This window comes from Geospiza fortis, unplaced genomic scaffold (genome assembly GCF_000277835.1).
Source record: "Geospiza fortis unplaced genomic scaffold, GeoFor_1.0 scaffold112, whole genome shotgun sequence".
Classification (NCBI taxonomy): Eukaryota; Metazoa; Chordata; class Aves; order Passeriformes; family Thraupidae; genus Geospiza; species Geospiza fortis.
The window spans coordinates 17,175,576-17,197,547 of record NW_005054298.1 but is presented as its reverse complement, the minus strand read 5'-3'; the positions used below and the strand labels follow the sequence as shown (position 1 = coordinate 17,197,547).

The 21,972-nt window shown below is 35.8% G+C and overlaps 1 protein-coding gene across 2 annotated transcripts in view; it reads right to left on the bottom strand.

Annotated features, from left to right (window-relative positions):
- B3GALT1 (beta-1,3-galactosyltransferase 1) overlaps positions 1-19,809 on the bottom strand; it is a 94,510-nt gene extending 74,701 nt beyond the window's left edge. For both annotated transcript variants that reach the window (XM_031056054.1, XM_031056048.1), the window contains exon 1: positions 19,648-19,809. The gene's annotated coding sequence lies outside the window, so the exon portion shown is untranslated. The remainder of the gene's footprint in view (positions 1-19,647) is intronic.
- Positions 19,810-21,972: the final 2,163 nt, after the last annotated feature.

Genomic DNA, 21,972 nt, shown 5'->3' with positions numbered 1-21,972 from the left:
GCTACAGACCGTTGGGAAGCTGAGAATGATATGAGCCTCTGTGTCTGATGACTTCCCTCCATATCTAGCTAGGATTTCAGGGATTTGAATTTGCCTAGGGTGTAAGCCTGAGTGCAGCATATGGAGGCATAGAAGCATCAGCAAACAGAAAAAATATTCTTTGCTGCTCAACAAGTGAATAAGTGCAAACCCTGTATAAGCACCATGGAACAGGAAATGTGCGGGGAGCCTCTTGGCTCAGGATGTGTTGCTCTTCCAACAGATGGCTGAGGTCTCTTTTATCTAAGTAGCTGTAGCTTACCAAGTTCATCCCCCTGAGATGGTGCTGGTGGTGTCCAATCAGCAAATACTGAGTCAGGCCTGTTTATCCTGGACAGGAACAAAGTGTAAGGTAGATATGTTTCTTGAATTTCATATGCTTGCAGTATTAGCAAGCAAACTCTCATTTGGATGTTGTCTTTTCTGTGTTGTGCTTCACATTCAGTTAGTGTGTCCCTGAATTTAACCTGGTGCTATATCCAGACTATCCAAATAGGCATGGGTAACTATAGCATAATCCAGTGTTCTGTGAATTGTGGTCACAGCAGCAGAACAAGAGAAGACTTACTGAAGGGCACCAATTGAGTGAGAAATGAGAATTGAGAGGGGTTGCTGTTAAAGGTGGCCCAGATTAAAAGGAGAGTTGCTTCTATGAATGAAACGTCCTGAGGGCTGCAGGAGGTTCTATCTAGGGTGTGCAGTACAAAGCATCCACACAACCCTGACAGGGTATCATGCCCAACTCATGCTTCAGAAACATTGCCTAAGATGAGACTGACATCATCTTCAATTACAACACTGTAATAAAGAGCAATGATATCCAGCTTTCCAACACTTCAGCATTGATCCCTTACTCAGGTTCATTATCCAGCTATTTTCCTTGCACTTCTGCTATGTCCTATCACCATCACAAACTCACATTGCAAAGCAAAGTTCATTTGCCCTTCCTCATGCTTCACTATCAGTTTTTATTTCCGGGTCTGCTGCTGGCTTTTTTTCTGACCTGTCATGACAGGACAGTTTCCATAATATTTGCTTCTCTCCCCTCTTACTGAAGCTTTCTTTTTCTTGTTGTTCTCACTTGTGTCCTTGCCAACTTCTTGAAGACCAAGCTCATCAGTCCTCTCTCCTTCCTTCTTCTTTGATTTTTAAATTTTCTTCTAGTCTCTTAAAATAGACATTCCTGGGTCATGGAGGGAATGGAGCTAGTGGCAGCTCACCTGAAGGGCCTGTGCTCAAGCTGATGCAGCAAGGCATGGCCAGAGCAAGCATTGTGTAAGCAGGACAGACTTTGCATCCAGCTCCCTAAGAGCATGGGCAGAATGAGCTCAGGCTGCCTGGGGGAAACTCAGCCTTCTGTTTTCTGTGTGTTACCCACACTCAGTAATATGCTCAACTCATGACTTTACCTTGCATCAGATGGGCCTAAGCAGGAAGGAGAAAAAGGAAAAAGAAGTTTGTTAAACACTATTTTGGAAGCATGGCCACACTGATATGACTGTAATGCTTCTGTTCTGCCAGGCAGCTACAATGGCTTTGCATCTTCCTGTAGCAGCGCAGCTTTACAAACACTCCTGCATCCACACAGCAGTCACTTGGTACACAGGTACCTTCTGCTTTCAGGTAGTAACCAGCTGTGACACATCTGTCTGATCCTTGTTAGGGGTCACAGGTTATCACACCGGAACATAATTGCGCATCATGATGCAGATTAGTCTGTGATAGAATAATCAGTGTCATTGCCCTTCCTCAAATGGCAGTTATGAACATTTCCTATGTCATTGTAGCACAATCACTTGTACATTAGCAATCTCACAGAAGCATTGTTCTATTTCATAATTTTTCATTTTTTCCCAGGATATAATGGAAAATTTAGTTCTGTGAAAATGCCATTCTTGACACCCTTTGAAGGGAGGAATGGAAATGCTAATGTTTACTGTAGGTGGAAATGTGTCTAAGTTTCAGTCTCTTGGTGCAAGACTAAGTCTCTTGTGTTTGTCAGAGAGTACTTGGATATAGCTTGCTCTGGCAATTGCTTAATTGAAAAGTCAGCTCTTAAGAAATTATATAAACCATAGATTTGGTCAGGTTTTTTTTTTTTTTGCTCAGTTTTTTTATCTAATACACTTCTGCAGGATATTTGAAATACAGATGACAAATGAATACACCTTTTTTTTTTCTTTCTGTGAGCTAAAAGCAGTGAAATAGCTGAAAAATAAAGCTACATAAAAAATAATTTTTCACAGCTGTAAGTGGACATCTGAAGAAGAGAATGTGTTCAGATTAAATGTTTTTATTCCCAACAAAATAGAAAGTTTTAACCTTTGAGATAGGACTGGTATTTGTTGGAGAAGGCATGTAGGCATGACAGACTGGATTTTAAAAATACTTGCATCCCTCTTAGCTTTTTACTTTTAAATAATTGCACGGTCACAGAGGGCAGAAGGTGGAGGATGACTCATATCTGGGAACTGGAATATGGAATGGTCATGAAGTTACCCCCTTCCAAGGGAAATGAGTATTAGCAGACAAAAGGAGAGACAGTGCTTTAAAATAGTCATTACCATGGTGGATAAGGTGATGTCTGGAAGGAAAGGAGGTAAGAGCAAATAAAGGTAGTGGAGAGAAGTGAAAATTTTGCTCCAACAGTTTGTCTGACATCCAGCTAGTGAGTTGCCCTGTTCAATGATATATAGATGTTTGTTGGGCAGGGAGGCTGACAGTCATGGAGCTGACATATCAGTAGTTCTGATTTACTTGAGAAAACAATTAGATGATTTTTATCTTACAGTCCAGGAGTGGACACACAGCTAGAATGAAGTTTCTAATTTGTCTGAAACTTCTTCCTCAGCTTTACTGAGGATCACTGAGCAACACATCAGTGTTTTTTGTAGTTTGTCGGCATAGATCCTTTCAAAACTTTCCTCTTCACCTTGATGTGATTGTTTTTTACATTTTTTATCAAATAATCAGATATATGCCATGTTTTTTCTTTCTGAATGTAAAACTTTTTATCCATGTTAATAATGTATTTTGGCCTTGACTCCCTAGATAAATCTGTTTCTTGAAAGACTACTAGCATTAAATCTTATTAGAGCATGTTGCGAAAATAGAGATTAGTGAAGTTAGATGGTGTTTTGAATATGTTACATTTTTTTCAGAAATTGTGGTTGGCTTAACAGCATATGTTCTGCTACTGATTAATTATAGTCATGGAACTACAGCTATCATGGAGACAATATTTAGTGTTGAAGAATCATCTGCTTTCAGGATGATGATTAAAATCTTCCTGTCCATAAATATTACTCTGAAATTTTTAATTTTCCACCTTTCACCTCATAAGCAAGGTTCTTTATGGTTTTAGGGCCCTTGAAGTCTTCTTTACTATATCTGTTTCCTTCGATATAGAAATAGCCAAAATTCACTTCTTCTCATTCTGTTCACTACCCATTCTTCCAGATCTTTTATTTAGTTCTCAGATGAAAGGAAACAGATTTTACAGAAGAACAAGGGGTTCTTTTATGCATCTGAAGAAATGTACTTTAGGATAGAAGTTGGAAAATTCAGCACTCAGAGAGGCAGGTTAGGCCAGTTATTCAATGGATAAACAGTCTAAGTGACAGAATGGGTTTTCTGTGACTGTGTGGTTCTGTTCAATTGAATGTTGGAATATAGCTTCAAATAGCTGTGTAGCTGCTGCAGGCCGATTTAAAATGGCATATAAAAAGTTGTACATCTTAATGCAGAATTCCAGGCAATGAGCACATGGAGATGATCTATAGAGACAAATTATTTCTTCAGCTCTCAAGTTCTAACTATCCAGTTAGAAAAGCCAAGATAACACTACAGTTGCATCACAGAAAAGATTTCTTAATAAGATATTCTGCAGGGCTATCCTGTTGAATCTTTTCTCTGGAGGACCCTGAATGCAAAAGAATTCTAAAATAGCTACTTTCCTTCAGTACAAGGTCTGTCTTAGAGTGTTGGAGCTTGTAAGGAGGCCAAGATGTCATTAATTACTGACTTAGTTATGATCTACCAGTACCTTTTATACATTAATTGCTACATTTATGTAAATTCTTATTTAGTTCTCAGCATATTCTATCAGGATCCTCCAGCTGACTGTGCTGTTGGATTTTTAGGAGTTGGATTTGTTAATTCTGTCTTTGTAGAAACAAAAAATTAATGCTGTTTGAAGGTACAGAACTGCTTTATGATCACCATTTTTGTATTGGAGTTGTTAGTTGGCATCTCTTGCCTCCCTTCTCAGAGTTCATCACTCTCATACAAGTTACAGTTTGCTGGTTCTTCAATTCCTCTGCCCATTTAAGCACAAGAAACTCTTATAAAGATGGACAGCCCTTGTGCTTCATTTGCACAGATTATCTGCAGTCACACTAACTGCACAATGTCAGCATTTAGGAGCTCAGCAGAGTTGGTCCCTCTGGGCTGAAGAATGTTTGTGGCTGGTGAGAGACTTTGGAGAGACTCTCCCATTGCTGGCAGGGATATGATTCACCCTCAGAAGTGGTGGCAGTTTTTGAAGTTAATTGTGTTTAATTGGATCTGACTCTGCATTTTCAGATAAACCAAATAATACGTTCATTTGAATTTGCTATCAAACTTCTAATTCTTGGTTTACAAAGCCAAAGAAATTGCATGAGACAAAGTCCTGTGTTGTAATTACTGCTGGCATTTAAGTAGAGTAAGGAAATTCAATTCCTGTTTCACAGATAAGTTTTGATGTTTTTTTAACAGAAACTTGGCCATAATGTATACAGAAATTTAACTCATAGCAGAAATAGAAGAGCTTGAAGACATTTTTAGACATAAAAAAAATTGCTTATGGGAAGCATGAAGACATGTTATTAAAATATATCATAAGAAGATAAGAACAAGAAATTAGGTATAGGACAAAATTGTTGCCTTTTTTTCAGATGTATTGACTCTGGAAAACAGGAATGTATTGAGCTATAATATCTGTAAATATAAGAATTCATGCAGTCATACATATTAATTACTTTTGCTTTCCTCAGTAAATCCATTTTTATGAACTGCTGCCATGGAAGTTAGGGGTAGAACCCTCATCAGCTTTAACGGCAGTGAATCAGACCTTAATTGTATTTCATCATAAATATTTTCCAGCTTCCCACATGAGGATCAGGGATGTATGTTTATAGTGAATTATTTCTGTGTCATCATAGCCTTAGAACTCAGTTTAGCATTATTTTGAAGCATTTGATAATTATTATTATGATTTCCTCATTTGGAGCTGTAAGGAACATGTTTTCAAAGGAAAAAGTCAGTGGGACTTCCAACACTTGTAGCTGCCTGCCAGTTCCACACTAGCAGGCCCTCCTGCGTGTGATAAATAACTGTTTTGCACAGCTGAAGGCTGTGGGAAAGGCGTCCATTGCACCTTCCTCTGTAGGTGAAAAAACACTGATCAATGTTTATGGAAACAGTAAACCCATGGCAAGTTCTACTGCTGTAGGAAGGGAAACAGTAAACCTATGAGAAAGGACTATAAAAATGTGACTGCAATACTTTCAAAAGTGTGTTTTACTATCTAGGTATTCAAGCAAAATATAAATTTAAATTAAGTCTTGAAATGTGTACCCTTGCTGTATACAAGACTAGCCTTTTCCAGTCTGTTTCCTTGTGTTGTTCATGCCACCTTCACACAGGGAAGCCTCTCTCACATTATGTTCATCATCTAGAATGAATAGTTGAATGGGGTCAAAGTGAGATTGTTTCTGCAAGCACTCAACAACTCTTAGTGCACCTTATATCCAGTTTTTCTTTAGGGTGCATGGTGGTAGAAAATTGTAAAATTTTGCGGAGGGACTAGTATTTGCCAAAAATGCTTTTCTTGCACAATATTCTCTCTGAATTCTCTCAGGAAAAGATGAAAATGATAGTCTTATATACACCTGACTTAATATACTTGTTATTTTAGAGGCAGAAGGTAATTGAAATGGTTTAAGTATTGTTTTACACCACCATGCAGTGGAACTTGCTGCAGAAATCCTCAAGACAATCCTCAAGTCAGCTGATGGATTAGCATATTTTTGCTTGGTCTTGCATGGAGATTCTGGTCCAAACCCAGAGGCCAATTGCTCTTCAGCAAGGCTAATTATTTCAGACCAAGCTGTGCATCTTTGACTTTTGGATCCAGATGAGCAGCTAGCTGTGATTTCTTTGCCTATAGTCTGTGATAAGGAGTGTGTATGCTTGTCCTGGAAAGCATCTTCAGCTGGTCCTACATCTTGTCACTCAGTTCTCCTTGAGGAAGACATGACTAAGTTTAATTCAGAGGCTTATTTAGTAGTATCACTAAATTGTTGTTTAATGGCAGGTTTTTGGAAAAAAGTTGAAGATTTTTAAACTTGTAAATGAAATTTAAAAATGTGAAAAACTCTAAAGAAATAAGACATATGTACATGCAAATACTTTGTTTTGTACCCTGGTTCTTTCTTATTTTGGTCCATTAACACTACTGCACTTACAAAGAAAAATTTATGCCAGCTCTTTAACCCCTCTTTCTGTAGTCAAAGCCATCAGGTAAGTGTAAGATGACCAATTTTACATACTTTGCAACATCTTATTTAATTTACATGAACAGTTAGACATATCAGCATGTGAGAAGGCCACCTTTTAGAACAGCTTCTTAGGAGGGGACGCTGTTTCATAAATTGTCTGCAGTTGAGGCAGCCATGGGTGAAATGGTCTTTGTTATTAAATGTCACAAGATTTAATGTCACAGTGTAATTGGAATGGAGGGATAACTGAGCAAGGCTCAACCTGTCTTTTTCTGCTAACACATTATTAATCTACAGGAGTGTTTAAATATGTCTTATAAAGGACCTATTCTATTGAAAATTGTTGGCTCATAGGAAAAAAATTCCAATCTGTTTTATTGCAGAACTCATGAAAAACAATTATAAACTTCTTTCACAGAGAATTCAATTTGCAAGTCAAGTGTACAGAAGAATGAGGCACAATAAGGAATTTATGAAACACATAGTCTTAAATTTTTTTTAAGAAGCAAAAACCTACACATATAGCACCCAAACACCATAAAACAGGTAATAACTGAAAACTGATTTCCTTTGGAAGTCTCAGCCTTTAAACCCTCATTTGTGAATTTTTTTTCAGTAATTTGACATGATTTAATTTAACAAATAGTTTATTGGTATAATGAATTCCTAGAGAGCTATTAGAGTTATTACTAACCAATTTGCTGATGAAGACTTTTCTGTCTGAATAAAAAAGCAATGTAGAACATTAAAGACACTGTTGTGTCTTGAAATTTTAGATTTTTCCATTGCTTTTCAAGTAAAATATCAATAAAGAAGCCTTTTGCAGACATAATTTATTTCTGATTGTTACTTTTTGAAATACAGAATTTTTTATGGCAAGAGTTATATCTTAGAATCCTGGATTTAGGTTGGAAAAGACCTCTAAGAACATCAAGTCCAGTCATTAACCCAGCACTGCCAAGTCCGCCAATAAACTCTGTCCCAAAGAGCATCTACACGTCTTTTGAATACCTTGACATCTTCTGGGGAAGCACTGTCTTATATGATACAGCTTTTGCCACTAAGAATCATTTTGAAAGAAAGTTGAAAAACCCCCCAAAATTCCCATATGCCTTTGTTACTGTTTCTCATTTGAAAAAAATATTGACAGTTTAAGTATGTTATTTTATTTTCTCTCAGAAAACATTCTTACCAAAGAATGACTTTGCAACACAAATGCTACATTTCCACACTAAAAGTCAGAAATGTTTCTAACCAGAAATATTTTGCAATGAAATAGTACTCTCTAAACAAAACAAAACAACTGCTTTTACTGAAAATTTGAGTGCCACTTTGCTGTAATTCAGAAGGATACAAAGTCCGCATGCATCGTGCTTCTCTTTCTTGGTGGGAGTATATGAAGTTTTTTATAGCCAATAACTTCAAGTACTTAGGAAGCTAAATCTTTATAAAGGTTCTAGAAAAGCAAGTCCTACAATTTAGGAGTAGATACTCTAATTGTAAATTAAAAATAAAAGAAGGCTACCAAGCAATATATTCTGCCTTCTTCCCTTCAGAGAAATGAAAGAAACAAAGTGTGCTTGTACTGATTAATCAAAATGATAACAGGCAATAAAAATGTTTAGAATTTGATGCAAATTTACTCACTTTGCAGTTCTTTTTTCCCATTTAACCATTTCCTCATCAATTATGTTCTGCATAATTTATCACATTATCTTAATCTATATTCACACTCTGAGTTTACAAAATGTCTTAGTCATGCAGAATGGCTGAAATAAATTTCAGAGAACGTCAGAGTACTGCCTTTTCTAAAATATCTGCAGTAGAAAAATATGAAAAAAAATTCCATCTGATAGTATTTACAGGAGAGGTTCATCATGAGGAGAGCCTTCTTACAAAGTAAATGTTTGTATTAAAGGACTTTTCTAAATCTTACTTCCAAGAGGAAATAATCAGAGAACACCAGCCAATTTGATAGAATGTAACACTGCTTTTTAGAATGGTAGCAATTCAAATCTATTCAGGCCTCTGAGGAAGTGGGATGCCGGGCAGAGCATGTAGGTAGAAGAATTCTAGAAGCTAATGTGTTATTCTGTTGAACTGTAGCGCAGCTTCCCCATCTGTCAGTTTTTTATAGGCTGAAAGAACTGAATACAGCCAACCTTAAATGACTAATTTCAAAGTGGTGATTCTGAGTAATGCACATTTAACAGGTATTCTGTCTGTCTTGTTGAACTGCCAGACAGTAGCCCAAAGTTTACACATACTTTGCCTAGGATGCCTATTTCTGCAAGAAGTAGCTGAGGGCAGATCTCCTCTACAAGACATCTTCCAGTGATGAAGCTCACTTCACTCTGAAATATTACATAGTTGAAACTCAGAAGTGTAACTCCTTACAGAAGAGCCATACAGCAAACTCATTGTTTCTGAGTACTCATAAATTACTGTGCAGTTCTTCTCCTGGTATTTGCAGCTTAGCATTAGAGAAGATGAAGAACTTTGCTTAAAAAAAAAGGAAACATATTAAAAAGCAGTTATTTTATTCCATCTGTCTAAAAAAATTCCACAAAAATGTTGGGCCTGCTTGTGTCCTTGTGAATTCAACTGGAAGAACCCTTATCAAAGTCAAATCCCAATGAATTATAGACAAGGTTCTAGTGGCTTTGGTTCTTTGCTTTTGTGGTGTTTTGTTTGGTTTTTTTTTTTTGTTTTATTTTTCTTTGTTTATTTTGTTTTAATCTTGGAACACTGTAAATACTTAATACAAATTCTTTGTGATAAAAATGACAGGAGTGAGAACTCAAGGTGCATTTCTTCCTATTGGAAGGAAAAAATATGCAAAGTATCTCAGCAGTAGCTCTTCAGTGAAATAAGGGAGATAAAGTGAGAGTTGTTCTCAGAATTAAATTACTGCTAATTAAGCTCCCTATCTAGCATGAGGAAAAAAAGCCTTTTATTCTCCTGGGTTTTATCTCTACTGATAGTCGTACAAATCATAAGATAAAATCTGCTCTTGTAGAAACAATTTGTAACTGACATAGGCATATCAGGTAAACTTAACAAAGCTGACAAAAAATTAGGGCAAAAATTATTTCTTGAAAGTTGCTCTAGTTCTGTATCTGAAAAAGCATCTTAATTTCTTGTGTTTGGGATGGGGTTTTTTTCTTTTGTTTGTATGATGACATAACTGCAGTTACCTGCAGAATTATAAAGGCTTTAAGTGGCCATTACTAGAGTCCAAAATTTGAAGTACCTCTTAGAGGTCATTCTCAATATTACTTTGGGAACCAGATATGAAAAGTGGGAATAATATGCCTTTAAAAGCATATTAAAAGAAGATTTACATTTTGCATTAATTAATCCCATTTTTTCTCAAAACTTCATAGTTGCTCAGAACTAAAAAGATCTGAAACATTTCTGTATCTCCTGAGGCAAACTGTGAGGAGCCCAGACAATGATCCTATCAATGTGACTTCCATTCAGTGAAAATTCATAAAATCCAAAACACTTCAGGAAAATACTTCTGGTTTACGAAAACAGGTCTTGAAAAAAATCTGTTTGCTGGAATATTTCCAAACAGTTCTGTTTATCATGGTTTCCAAGGTATCGGGGCATAATTTGCTTAATGCACATAGGTGTCAGCAATATTTCTAGTAAAAATGGTGAAACCACAATTGTGCTCTTCAGCGTGTGCATGTAAATAGGAGCTATTGAATCAAGTCTGGGGAATGATAATGTAGTCTTCAGCTTTCCAGATGAATGAATTCAAGTGGTACATGCCTAGCACTGACAGTGTTTCAAGACTGGTTAGTTGTCTCTCACCAAGACTGTCCGTTTCAGGCAAATGTAAGCAGAATTCAGATGAGTGATTGATTAATTATTGACTCAGTTATAGTTGTAGGTACAGCCCCTTGTAGGAGTGGATAAATATTTATGTTTTTCCATGAGAGGAGAGGGCATACTTGCCAGTGTTTGGTGCGATCATTCTGGTCATTGATACAATCAGTGAACATCAAGTCAAGTGCCACCTGCAATAAAAGTCAAGTCTACAACTCCCTCTCCCACGTGCCAAGGAAGCAATTTGACCTGTTTAAATATGTGTGTGTTTTCTGTCCATGTTCTTCTAGGTTAAAGCCACAAAATTTAATTTCACTCTTTAAGAGACTGAACTGCAAGTGCACTAATTAATTAACTATTAGCAACTGATGTATGTTATAGTGCTGGAGAGGAAACTGCCGAGAGTGTAGAACAATTGCCTCCTGCTAGGATAGCTCAGAGAAGCTTTTGTCGGCTTATTGAACATAAGTTATAGAAAGTAAGAAGAACGAATCTGAGAAGGCATGTGTGTGAAACTTGTGCACCTGATAAGTGTAGCAATGGTGTTAATATAGCAGCTGTGATACAGACATCTGTTGAAAACTTAGTATAATTGTGTGGTCTTTCTTGCTGTGACATTACAGCAAATATTGATGAGCCTTCTATTGAAAATTGTAGCCAAACTCTTTTTGAAGTTGTTGGGGTTTTTTTTATTTGTAAGGCAGAAGTAGGGGAGAGAATTTTTACACCAACAGTGTAGGCTAAAAGAATCTTGCTTCTTCTGAAGTTCAGGAATGAAGCTACAAACTGTAAGCATAAACACAGCTGCAGTAAATTGTAAAGTTTTTGGTTTCTTCTATTAGGTCAAAATCTCCAGCGCTACATTCATTATAATTCGTATGATTAGTAAAAAAGCAAAAACCCCACAAATTCTAAAAAATGCATAGGTTTTAGAGTAAGGGTTAAAGATAATCTTTATCTCTGATGTTGTAGTCTTCCAGAACATGTGGGGGAATTCTTTCCCATTTCACTTCATAGTAATGTAATTAGTTTTCTGGACAAAGCCACTAGAATATACATCCTCTGAAAAGAGGGAGAAGGTAATGGTTTAGTGAGAGATTTCCTAGCAGATGTTTTGTGCAAGTTTATAAAACATACTCAGACAACCTCAATTTCATTTGAATAAAATAGTATTTGTGTGGCCTATTCCTCTTTTCTGCTTCCAGCTTATGCTCTTGCTTGGCTTTGCTGTGCTCAATACTTACAGGTGCTATTCATAGTAAAAAACAAAACAAAACAACAAACAATTCTTCAAAGCAGAAAATGCATGTTTCAGCTTCTAAATTTTTGCATACATGTTCTGATGAGTTTTATGCTATTGAATATATGCATATTTGAATTATCTTATGGGCCAAGGCATACTAAAACTCTTGGGTATATGAGAAGGAGCAAGGCACACAGAAGCTGGGAATCTACACCCTGGAGTTTACTTTAAGGAAATTTCTAGTTCCCTTTTGTGTTAATAAATAAAATACTATGTATTGAAAATAATAATTGAATTACCAATATGCATTATATGATGTTGCCAGAAGTTCTTAAGGAAGGCCCACCTGATAAATTCAGTGTTGGATATGGGATGCATTTTATAAGACTCTCTTTGTTGATATTATCAAACCTGAGAGTTACTGGCCAGTGAAAATGATTTGGCTGAATAAGACATTAGAATTGTATCTACAGGCATTGCAATGCCTGAATTTGTGTTTTACAATAGAAAGATTAAAGTTTTGTAAAATTGGATTGAAGAATAGACTGAATTGCTTTTTTGAACTCCCTTGTCCTTTTTCATCAGATTACTGATATATGTGCCATGTACTTCGTTCTCCTTAGTCATGATGTTTTACGTCATAATTGAATTTAATGTCTTCTTTTTTTTTCTTAAATTTAATTTTCCACATAGCACTGGGAATTGAAAAGAAATTATAAGAAAAACAACTGGTCTAAAAAGCCACCTAATCTCCACCTAGCCAAAATTTACTTTGGGAATTGCAAAGCTGGTTACTTTTTTATTTTAGTCCCAACTTATTCTGCACTTTGTTTCACCTGGTCTATATAGTCTCTGCCAAAATAGAACAAATGCTAATTAGAGCTGTGAAGTGCTAATATACAACAAATAACTAATAGTAGTATCATGAAAACGTAAGAAAAAATATTTCTGAACAGATGGTCCAAAGGTCACAAGTCAAGTAAGTCAGAGAGGTTTTACATATATCTCTATAATCAACCAAACTTTCATATTATGATTTTTCCAGTAAAACAAGCAAGTACATAATTGGAGGTTCCCATATCACCAACAGTAATTTTCTGCTTTTGCAAACCTGCACAAACTAATCAAATAGTAATAAGAAAGGTCTTGATCCTGTTCTCATTGACTTCATTCTGAGTTTAGCATTGACTTGGAAATGTTCACTGCTGGGTGGAGAATTATTACATAAAATAGAATGTGTAATGGGTGGCAATTTTGACTTGGAATTTTGCTAGAATTATCATAAGTAATTTTTACTGTTGACTCTCCTTAATTTAGTTTGCTAAAATAATTCAGTGCTTTGTGAGATAGGTTCTCTTCTTACCTTGTATTACACTAGGATAACTTCCTTGTTTGGAAGAAAATTACAAGACTGAATTAGTAGAATATTCCTATTTGGGAGGTATGTTAGATAATTTGTCTAAGAGTAAAGTAGAAAAGTAAAATTATCAGTAGATTTTAAGAGCATGTTGAAATAAGAGACAAAGCAGAAGAAACATTTATTTACAGTGTTCTCATACAACTGATATTCTGTGCATCAGAAAATTGAGGTCATGGAGAGTCCTAGGCAAAAGCACTTATGCAAGTGAAATCAGTAGGTGCCTTAACTTTATAAAGCTCTTTCTCCGCTTTGTTCCTTTTCCCACTTTGTTAAACTTTACTGAATGATCTCTGACTTAGATCCTGACAATACAGATGTCTGTGTTAGAAATGCACTGGCTTCCTGAGTGGCAGAATTTTTATTACTATACTTACATTTTCAAGATTTATCTTATGAGCATGTTAAACCTCAGAGCCTGCTGCTTTCTCAGGTAAGAAACTTAAATGATTTTTCAGTTGAGAAACTTTAAAAATTGTTCTATTAAGTTTTATGTTGTCACATTAAAAAATATACCCTTTCCAGTCTCTCATATTAAACTCTATGCACCATTTTGTCCTGATGCAGACAACATTTTCAGTCAACTTTATTTTACATAGCTGTTTCTCTGTCATGGGCTTCTCTCTGCCACTAATCATTCTTTCTCTCTTCCTGTTGTGATGCTTGATACCAAGGAGCATGAGCGGCTTTTGCATCCCTTAAACATTGCATCTTGCCCATCAAATGCTGGGAAAAAACCAATGTAACTGTCATTAAAAACTATCTTTACTGATAAAGACCAAAGCACTGTGTAGTTTTAAAGAAATGTTAACATGTAATTGAATCATTTTAATGGGTATAGAAATTGTAACTCTCCAGACATGCATACATGTAATGAGAGTGATTACCATGCAACAATAAACCATCACTGCTATTATAAAACCATAAACTGTTATTCAATATACTGTAAAATTCAAAATCTAATTGAATGTGCTAGTTTAGCATAATTCCCACAAGCCATCATTCTTTAATATTGTGAAATGAATGGAGGGTCTGTGGAGCTATTAATTGTCACTGACAAGTAATAACCACTCAAATGAAACTCCAATTATCAGCAACCATTAATCACATTTACTGTCATTTGCAATGTCAAAAAAAATATTCTAAACAGCTAAAAGGAATTTATATCTCTTACATTTTAGCTCACTTTTTAGAGATCAGATGGTCTTTTGCTGGGATAAGCAGGGAATTACAAAAGGGTATTTTCAGTCCTGCTCAGTCTTACGTTTTCCAGTTTGAAAAAAACCTCCCACTTTATTGCATTTTGATGGAGGCTGAGGTGCTGTGCAGGTTTATTTCTCTACAGTTATGTACAATTTATACTGTAATTGTTGCTAGCATGATGTTATTGGAGTCACTGGCTTTAAAAATAAGAAATTATAGAGATCATCTGAGCATGCAGTTCACTAGTCTGTTCCAGGAAAGCAATTAATGTTGCTTTTAGGATGCAGCTTGATCAGGTGTAATGTTCTTGGAGATGAGGGCGTAAAGAAGGATGGCAGAGTCTTGCTCAGAAAACACTGTTCTATACTTTTCATCTTGTTCATTTTTCAGATTCTGTTGTTTACTTCAGATAATTGTTTTCCTTTATATCAAAAACCACAGAGGTACATCTCTGGGAATGAGGGCATAGGAAGCTGTTCAGTTCTCGTGAGTGGATTGGCCTTTGGGCAGTGTAGACATGGCAGTTAAAGGACCTTGCTTGCAAAATGGATCTGCTTACTGAAAATTTCCCCTAAAAATAGCAAATAACATTGCTGGACTGTTAAGGGCATATTGTGGCCCTTACTCTCAAATGATATTGAGGTTTCTTCTGAACTAGAGAAAATCATTCTGAGTGATCAGGATTTGAGTATTTTCCAGTTGTTTACCTTGAGAGTCTGTCAGCTTTTGCTGCCATAAAAAGACTTAGATTTAGAATGATAAAGCATTTTGGAAGCAAAATAAGGAAGAGGACTAAGGAAGAATTTGGAAGTACCAGCTGTGAATAGCTTCATTTAGAAAAAGCACTGAAATCCTAAATATTTTCTTTACTATACTATTGTTCACTCATGCTTTCAACACTTAATAACCCAGTGAAGAGACAAATACTCTAACACAAATCAACAGGGTGGTATAACATCTGTTCATAATGTACTGCAAATATCCAGCAGAGTATCTTTTTAGAAGAAATGTTATAAGAGTTGGCAACTGAACTATATATCAAAAGAAGGCAGGCCTAAAATATACACAAGTTGTGTTTAGCTAGGTCTGAGGCACCTCTAAGGCACAGACCAGTTGCTTATTTTTCAAGTTTTTGAATAGAGGTGTGTTTATAAAATCAGATTTCGTGGTGCCTCTGGAAGTGAAAGTTGGAGTTGACTGTACTAGCAATTTTATTATTCCAGTTATTATTTATATAACCAGTTTATTATTTACATAACCATTTTTCCAAATTTTCAAATGCTGCATTTTCACTAAAAAGCAATGTGTGTGTAATTGACAGGATGGTTTTATAGTGGTCAGTGTACTCTTGAATAGTTTACATCTTTAAGATCCTGTTGTCTCTGAAATCCTCTTAAGATACTACCACTCATCAACCTTGCTTACTTAAAAACTGTGGTTGGATAAAAATACCTTATTTTTGATCTTCTTGCTGAATGTAATTGAATGTTCTTCCTCTGAAACACAGCAAATTCTTGGCCTACCAGCATTTCCTTAAACTAACTGAACACATTGAAAGTGAACACGTGTAAGATAATCAATATTATACTATAGTACTGTCATGATCAATTATTAAAAAAAATTAAGTGCCTAAATGAATTGAACTAGCAGAAAAAACTTCATCATGAGAAAGCTTTGGAACATGATTCTTTCCTTGACTTCAACTCCCAAACTCTATCATTTATAATTTTCTTGATGTTTTTCTCAGTTTTTCAATGTGAAACTTAAATAAGTTGTAAATTTTGTAAAAATTAGTAGTAGAAATAATAACCATACTGTGATATGACTTTAGTCTGAAGAATTCATTGCAACATTCTATTTCCCACATTTAATTAAACATTTGTCTTTCCAGAAGAAATTATTAAGTATTTTAAAAAGATACTTTCCATTCCTAATTTAGAACTGCTGCTCTGAAGATTTATCATAACTAATGCATTCATTTATGGTTGTTGTCAAGGTGACAGAGTTTATCAGAATAGCAGAAATCAAAGTATTTAAAATTTAGTTTTGAATTCCCAATGTAGTAGAGTAAGGTAAACACTAATTCTGTCAAACACTAGTTATCTTTCATTAGTATGGAATTAAATTCATTCTTAGAACAAAAATATACAAATATTTCTCAGTCAAATAATAATAGACAGATTTCCTTTAAAAAAGATAAGAATAGAAGAATGTTTGGTAATTTAGCAAGTCTATTTACAACACTGTGTCTTTAAGCTTGAGCTGTCAGTTAAGTCATATTCAAGATTTCTGCTCACTGCTCAAAAAGGAAGAACACCCTTGAGTATAGTAGTGAGAACTGGCTTTTTTCCTCCCTTTCTTTCTTTATCTCTCACTGAATAATAACCTTCATTTAGTGACATCAGTCATTTCTGCCACCAGCTTTTTTATGGCTGGAACAGAAGTATGAATGGCACACACACTGAAATAAATGTGTGAAAACTCCATTGATTTTGATAAGACACTGGAGAATGTGTCATGAGTTGGTGTTATCATTAGCTGAAAGATATAAATGGGTGCAGTAATTTGCACAGCAATTACAGCTTGGCCCCTCCTGCCATTTACTGGGCAGCAAGTATTTACAGATGTTAACCAGTGTAGTGGCAAACCTTGAGACTGGTAAACTGCACCCAGTGGGTTTAGTGAGTACAAGCTAGTGAGGGCCATACAGCCATGATCCTCTATTTACTCTCCGGTGAGCTTCTGTTTGCTTCAAATGATACTGAGACACTTAAATGACTCATTAAAAAAAAATCTTCCTAATAGCTAGTAAAAACTAAAATGAAAGCACACTGCCTAACCCGTAATAGGAAATATTTGGAATTAATAGAATTCATCTGATTTAATCCTGCTAGTTCTGGCTAAATGGAGCAATCTAATTTTGGCTGCTCAAATGGAACACTTGAATAGATGACAGATTTGAAGATGTCATCTGAAATACTGCACAATTATCATGAATAATTTGAAAATATTCTGTTCTTTTAACAGATCTTAAAATTTCTTATTCAATAGACTATGGCATTTAGAGCCAAACTAGTCCTAAAACCAGCAGGCCTGTATGTTTCTGGTATTTGGTATCACAGTATTTCTCATTTAAAATTTCAGTGGTGACTGAATAATAGCTCCCAAAGAATGATCTAACCTGGGCTGGATTTTGTTTCAGTCAGAAAATTCTGCTTGTGAATTCTGATATATTGTAAAGAGAAAGCCTTTTTAAATGTGGAGTTGTTGTTTGTTTTGAAGTGTCTTAGGTCCTAGGGACAGCTCACTTACCTGATATCAAATGGACACAATTAATTATTGCTTTACTTTAACTGTTTTCAGCAAATAGCCTCCCACTTTATTGTTTTAATAATTCATTTATTGGTTTTATTATGGCTGTGCCTATGAGATTCTATAGGCATGTAAAATTATCTTTGATGTGAAACCATATTTTGGGAATATGTGTAGCATTGCACATAGCATTTGCTGACTTTTATGTCAAATCTGCTTTAATGTTGTCTCTAGGCCTCTACATGTAGTGGCTGGCAATTTCTTCCTGTTAAAACATTCCTGATAGAGTTTGTTGCTTTTCAGTAGCTGGAAAGTAGTGTATTGCACTTTCAACTCATTATTTAGTTGTATCTCTGTTTCATTTACAGACCTTATTGATATAATTAAGAACTATGCAATTTGCCCTTGTTTTTCTATATGCCTTGAGTGTGTTCTGTCCTTTCCCTTTTATTGCCCTCCCCAGGGTAATGCAAAGTAATAACATACTATATGGCAAATGGAATCAGCTGTAACACCATGCAGTGTCTTTTATCATGTAGCTTTTACAGTGTGACATTCCCAAGTTTGTAACTGATGAATATTGCATGTCTTAGAGAAACTCCAGCTGAATGATGCTGCTTCTCCCATTGGAGGCATCCTTGCTGATACTCTGCAAGCATGCAGCAGCCATCAATCAACAACACACCTTGAAGTGCCAGGATGTCCCAACATGTGAAAGTCCTCCCGAACTGCACAAAATTATCATCATCATAATTGATATGTTAACAGTAATAATGAGTTTTGTATAGTTTGTGAGGCTTGGCTAAGGACTTTTGTATGTTTTAATGTCTTTAGACATTGGGAATTAGAATTTAATGTTGTTAGAATTGGGAATTCGTAGAATGTGTTTTTTCAGTTGTGAATTTCCATAGGTTTGGAGTCAGTCTTCTGAAGCATGCTGTCTGGAAGCATTAGATGCTGTTCTATGAAAACTAAATATTAGCATAAATAAGGATTTTGTAGATGAGTTAAAGTACTTCTACAGGGCCAAACTCTAAAGGAATTTCTGCTTTGTGGATTTACTAAATGGGTTTGATAAGCTGATGGTGTCACTTAGGAATGCAAAACCCTGTAAGTAACCACTTCTTAATATTTCACGTGTGTTGCTATACCAGCATCTTAGGTTAGCTTTAGTTTTTTGAGTGGAATGGAGAGGTATTGATTAAGTAGATTGATTTGTAGTGTTTAGCTGTTGTTTTCTTTTCGTCTGTTTGTGGCAAAAGTACAATTTCAGACTATTCTGAAAGTAAGTATCACTAAAAAGTTTATAGGATGTTTCTGTCACGAACAGTTCCATCAGGTAATGTGCAGTTATCCCAGTGTCCAGTTTGTTTTAGGGAATAGAGGTTATACAGTCTCCCACTGTGACACCACAAGTGGTGCAGCAGCTTTTCTCCAAAACAGGAGAGCAGATGAGGAAAGGATTAATTGTTCTTCCCTGTTTGTCCAGATTTGGTCTTTGGTAAATATATTTCTACTCTTCTCTGGTCATGCTTAGGAAATCTAAGTGTGCTCAAGCTCTTAACAAACTTTCCACCTGTCACCTGTATAAGGGAGGGGTGGGTGATAACAGATGGCGCTTTTCTGCAGTGTGCTTGTAATGCCCCAAGGGTTTGAGGACAGGGCATTGTAAGGTTTGAGAACTTGGGGATGTTGAGAAGGGAACAGAAGCATGCACAGCACAACTCCCTTTTACTCTTCTGTCCAACCACTACTCAATTGTCTTCCTGTAGCAACTAGTACAATGGTTTATTTAAAGGAAATAAAGGATTTTATTAAAAGAACTGTAGGATACCAGTATAATAAATATTTGCACTGAGAGTAACAGCAGTTTTGCTCAAAAAGGAGATTAATTTTGTGGGTGGGGGTTAGTAGGGTACATGTATTGTGTGTGTATATATGTCCTAGACACATATAGAAGGAATTCTCAGAAATACTAGGAAGGGCAGGGTAAATTATTTGGCACAATTATTTGTACATTTTACACTTTATAGAGAATCATCTGAATTCCTTACCTGATCTTTTAGAAACGGCTCCGTCTTTTCATCCTTAATTTTTCTTTCTTGCTTATCTGCATCGTATCTACTGCTGTTCTCCACTGTTTGCTTGTCTCCTCATCACATATGAAACCAGTGTGAACTCTATATTGAAAAACCTGCATTGACAAAAATGCACGAGTTACATATGTGTAAATGACAGACTTCTTGTTTCATTACGTTTTTTTCTGTCTTCCATGAAAATGGAGATAGAACAATTAGAGACTTTGGGTCAATACTGAAGTAATAAATTTGCAGATATGAATACTGACATAATTTTATACTGCTAACCACTTAAATCCATGCACAAAACCTATTTATGTACTTTTTTTTCACAAAATGTGTCAACACACGCATGTAGAAATGTGTGCCTTAGAAAATGCATGCTTATGAGAAACAGAGAATACAAGTGTCTGTCAAGTTGTCCTCTGGAAGCCCAAACAACACCTTTAGAATGACCACTGATACTTAGGTGTGTCAGAGATTAGTTTACTTGCAGCATTGACCTGATTTCTTTTAGGCCTGGTCTTGAAGTTGACAAGGTGCCTTTCTGAGACACCTCTGCAAAGTTCAGTGATTTTCACAGAATTCTGATATCTTTAAATTGAAAATGGCAATTTTGTGAACTGCAGTTTTAAGGTTTGTTCCATTTTCTGGTTTATCATTCTTTGATGGTTTTTGGTGGTGTGTTTTGATTTGTTTTGTTCTTTGGTGGGGTTTGGGGTTTGTTAGTTTGTTGGGTTTTTTTGTTTCTTTTTGTTGCGGTTGTTTTTTTTCTCCCAGAACTTGTATATTGGCTTTTTCCAGTTCCAGACAATCCCTTCTCCATCTCTTTTGCATCTTTTCCCCACCTTTGCTTTGAATAATCATGTCTTTAGGTGAGAATTTGTAAATTAAAACTGTACTGTCCTGTGTTATGACCTTAACTATTACCAACATTCTTATTTCTAAACCTCTGACTTCCTTAAGTAAGTCCAAGATAAACACCTCTTTGTGGAATCTGATGAAGATTATTTGAAACAACACATTTTTGTCATACAACTAGATATAAAAATAATTAAAATTGGGAATGTACAATAGTGCCAAGGAATTTCAATTGTATTAAACTGTTGACTGTTGGGATACTATTTCTAGAATTAAAAACACATTTTGAAATAATTTTTATATTCATAACATTTTTTATGTTTATGGGGAATTTATTTGCTTGAGAAGGACAGCAACTATATTTTTTGACCCTTTTCTAGTAGGATTTGTGCCAGAATGAAGACAAAAAGCATAGAAGTACTTTAATTAGCATTCTTTAGATGGTTCTACATTCAATGCAAGGAGTCCTTGAGTGTCCAGTTTCAAGGACTGCACAAACCTCTGCACAAGTGTGTCTCACAGCTGAGCCTGGACTGGCAGCTTTCTGTGGCTCAGACACCCAAATATTGTACAGTGGACAGAATAGAAGATGTAATTAGCTTAAAAAGAGTAGAATTAGGATTCTTGTTTCCTTTTGTCTGATTACCTAAAAGCTTTACGTATAATAAACACAGGCATCAAAACTCACTTATGACAAGTAAAAGTTGCCTTGTGCATCATTTATCAGAGAGTTCTGCCACAAGGCTCATCCTCATACACTTTAACATGTAAGATGTGTTGCCTTAGAGCATGCCACATTTTATTAAGTATTCAGCTTTTCACAGGGATGATATTAAATGAAAAACATTCTTATTTGCCTGGAAATTTATGTCATACACCAAATACCATTTTATCTGTGATTTCTTAGCAGGAACCATCTGTCAAGTCCCCACCCCCTCAGTGCTGAGAAAGGCAGAGACTGAAGGTGAGAAGTATATTTACTTCTGAAAACAGAAGCAGTTGCTGCTGTTACTTTTAGCTGCAAGGCAAACCTGCTGGAAAAGGTGACTCTCTGTTGTGGTTCCAGTACACGGGGACCAAACCTGTCTGTTGATGACAGCAAACCTCCTAAAACTTGGAAGAAAATTGTTTTATAGATTGTGTCAGAAGGCCATGTACAAACACAGCTCATCTGGGAGGTAAAGCCAAGAAGAAATTTTGAGCTAGAAAAGTATCAGGACAAAATCAAGAATCTTCCCCTTCTCCTACCTTCCTTTTGGTAGAATATTATGTTGCAAAAGACATTATTTTTCTCTAATGATAACAGATTCTGAAATTAAGCACAGCAGGTAGAAACACCAAGCACAGAATTAAAAAAAGAATTGCATATTCATATGCTGAAATCTTTTCCAGTGCTGCCAGCTAACTATTCCAAGTGGAAAAGGTACAAGCTCTGCTGTT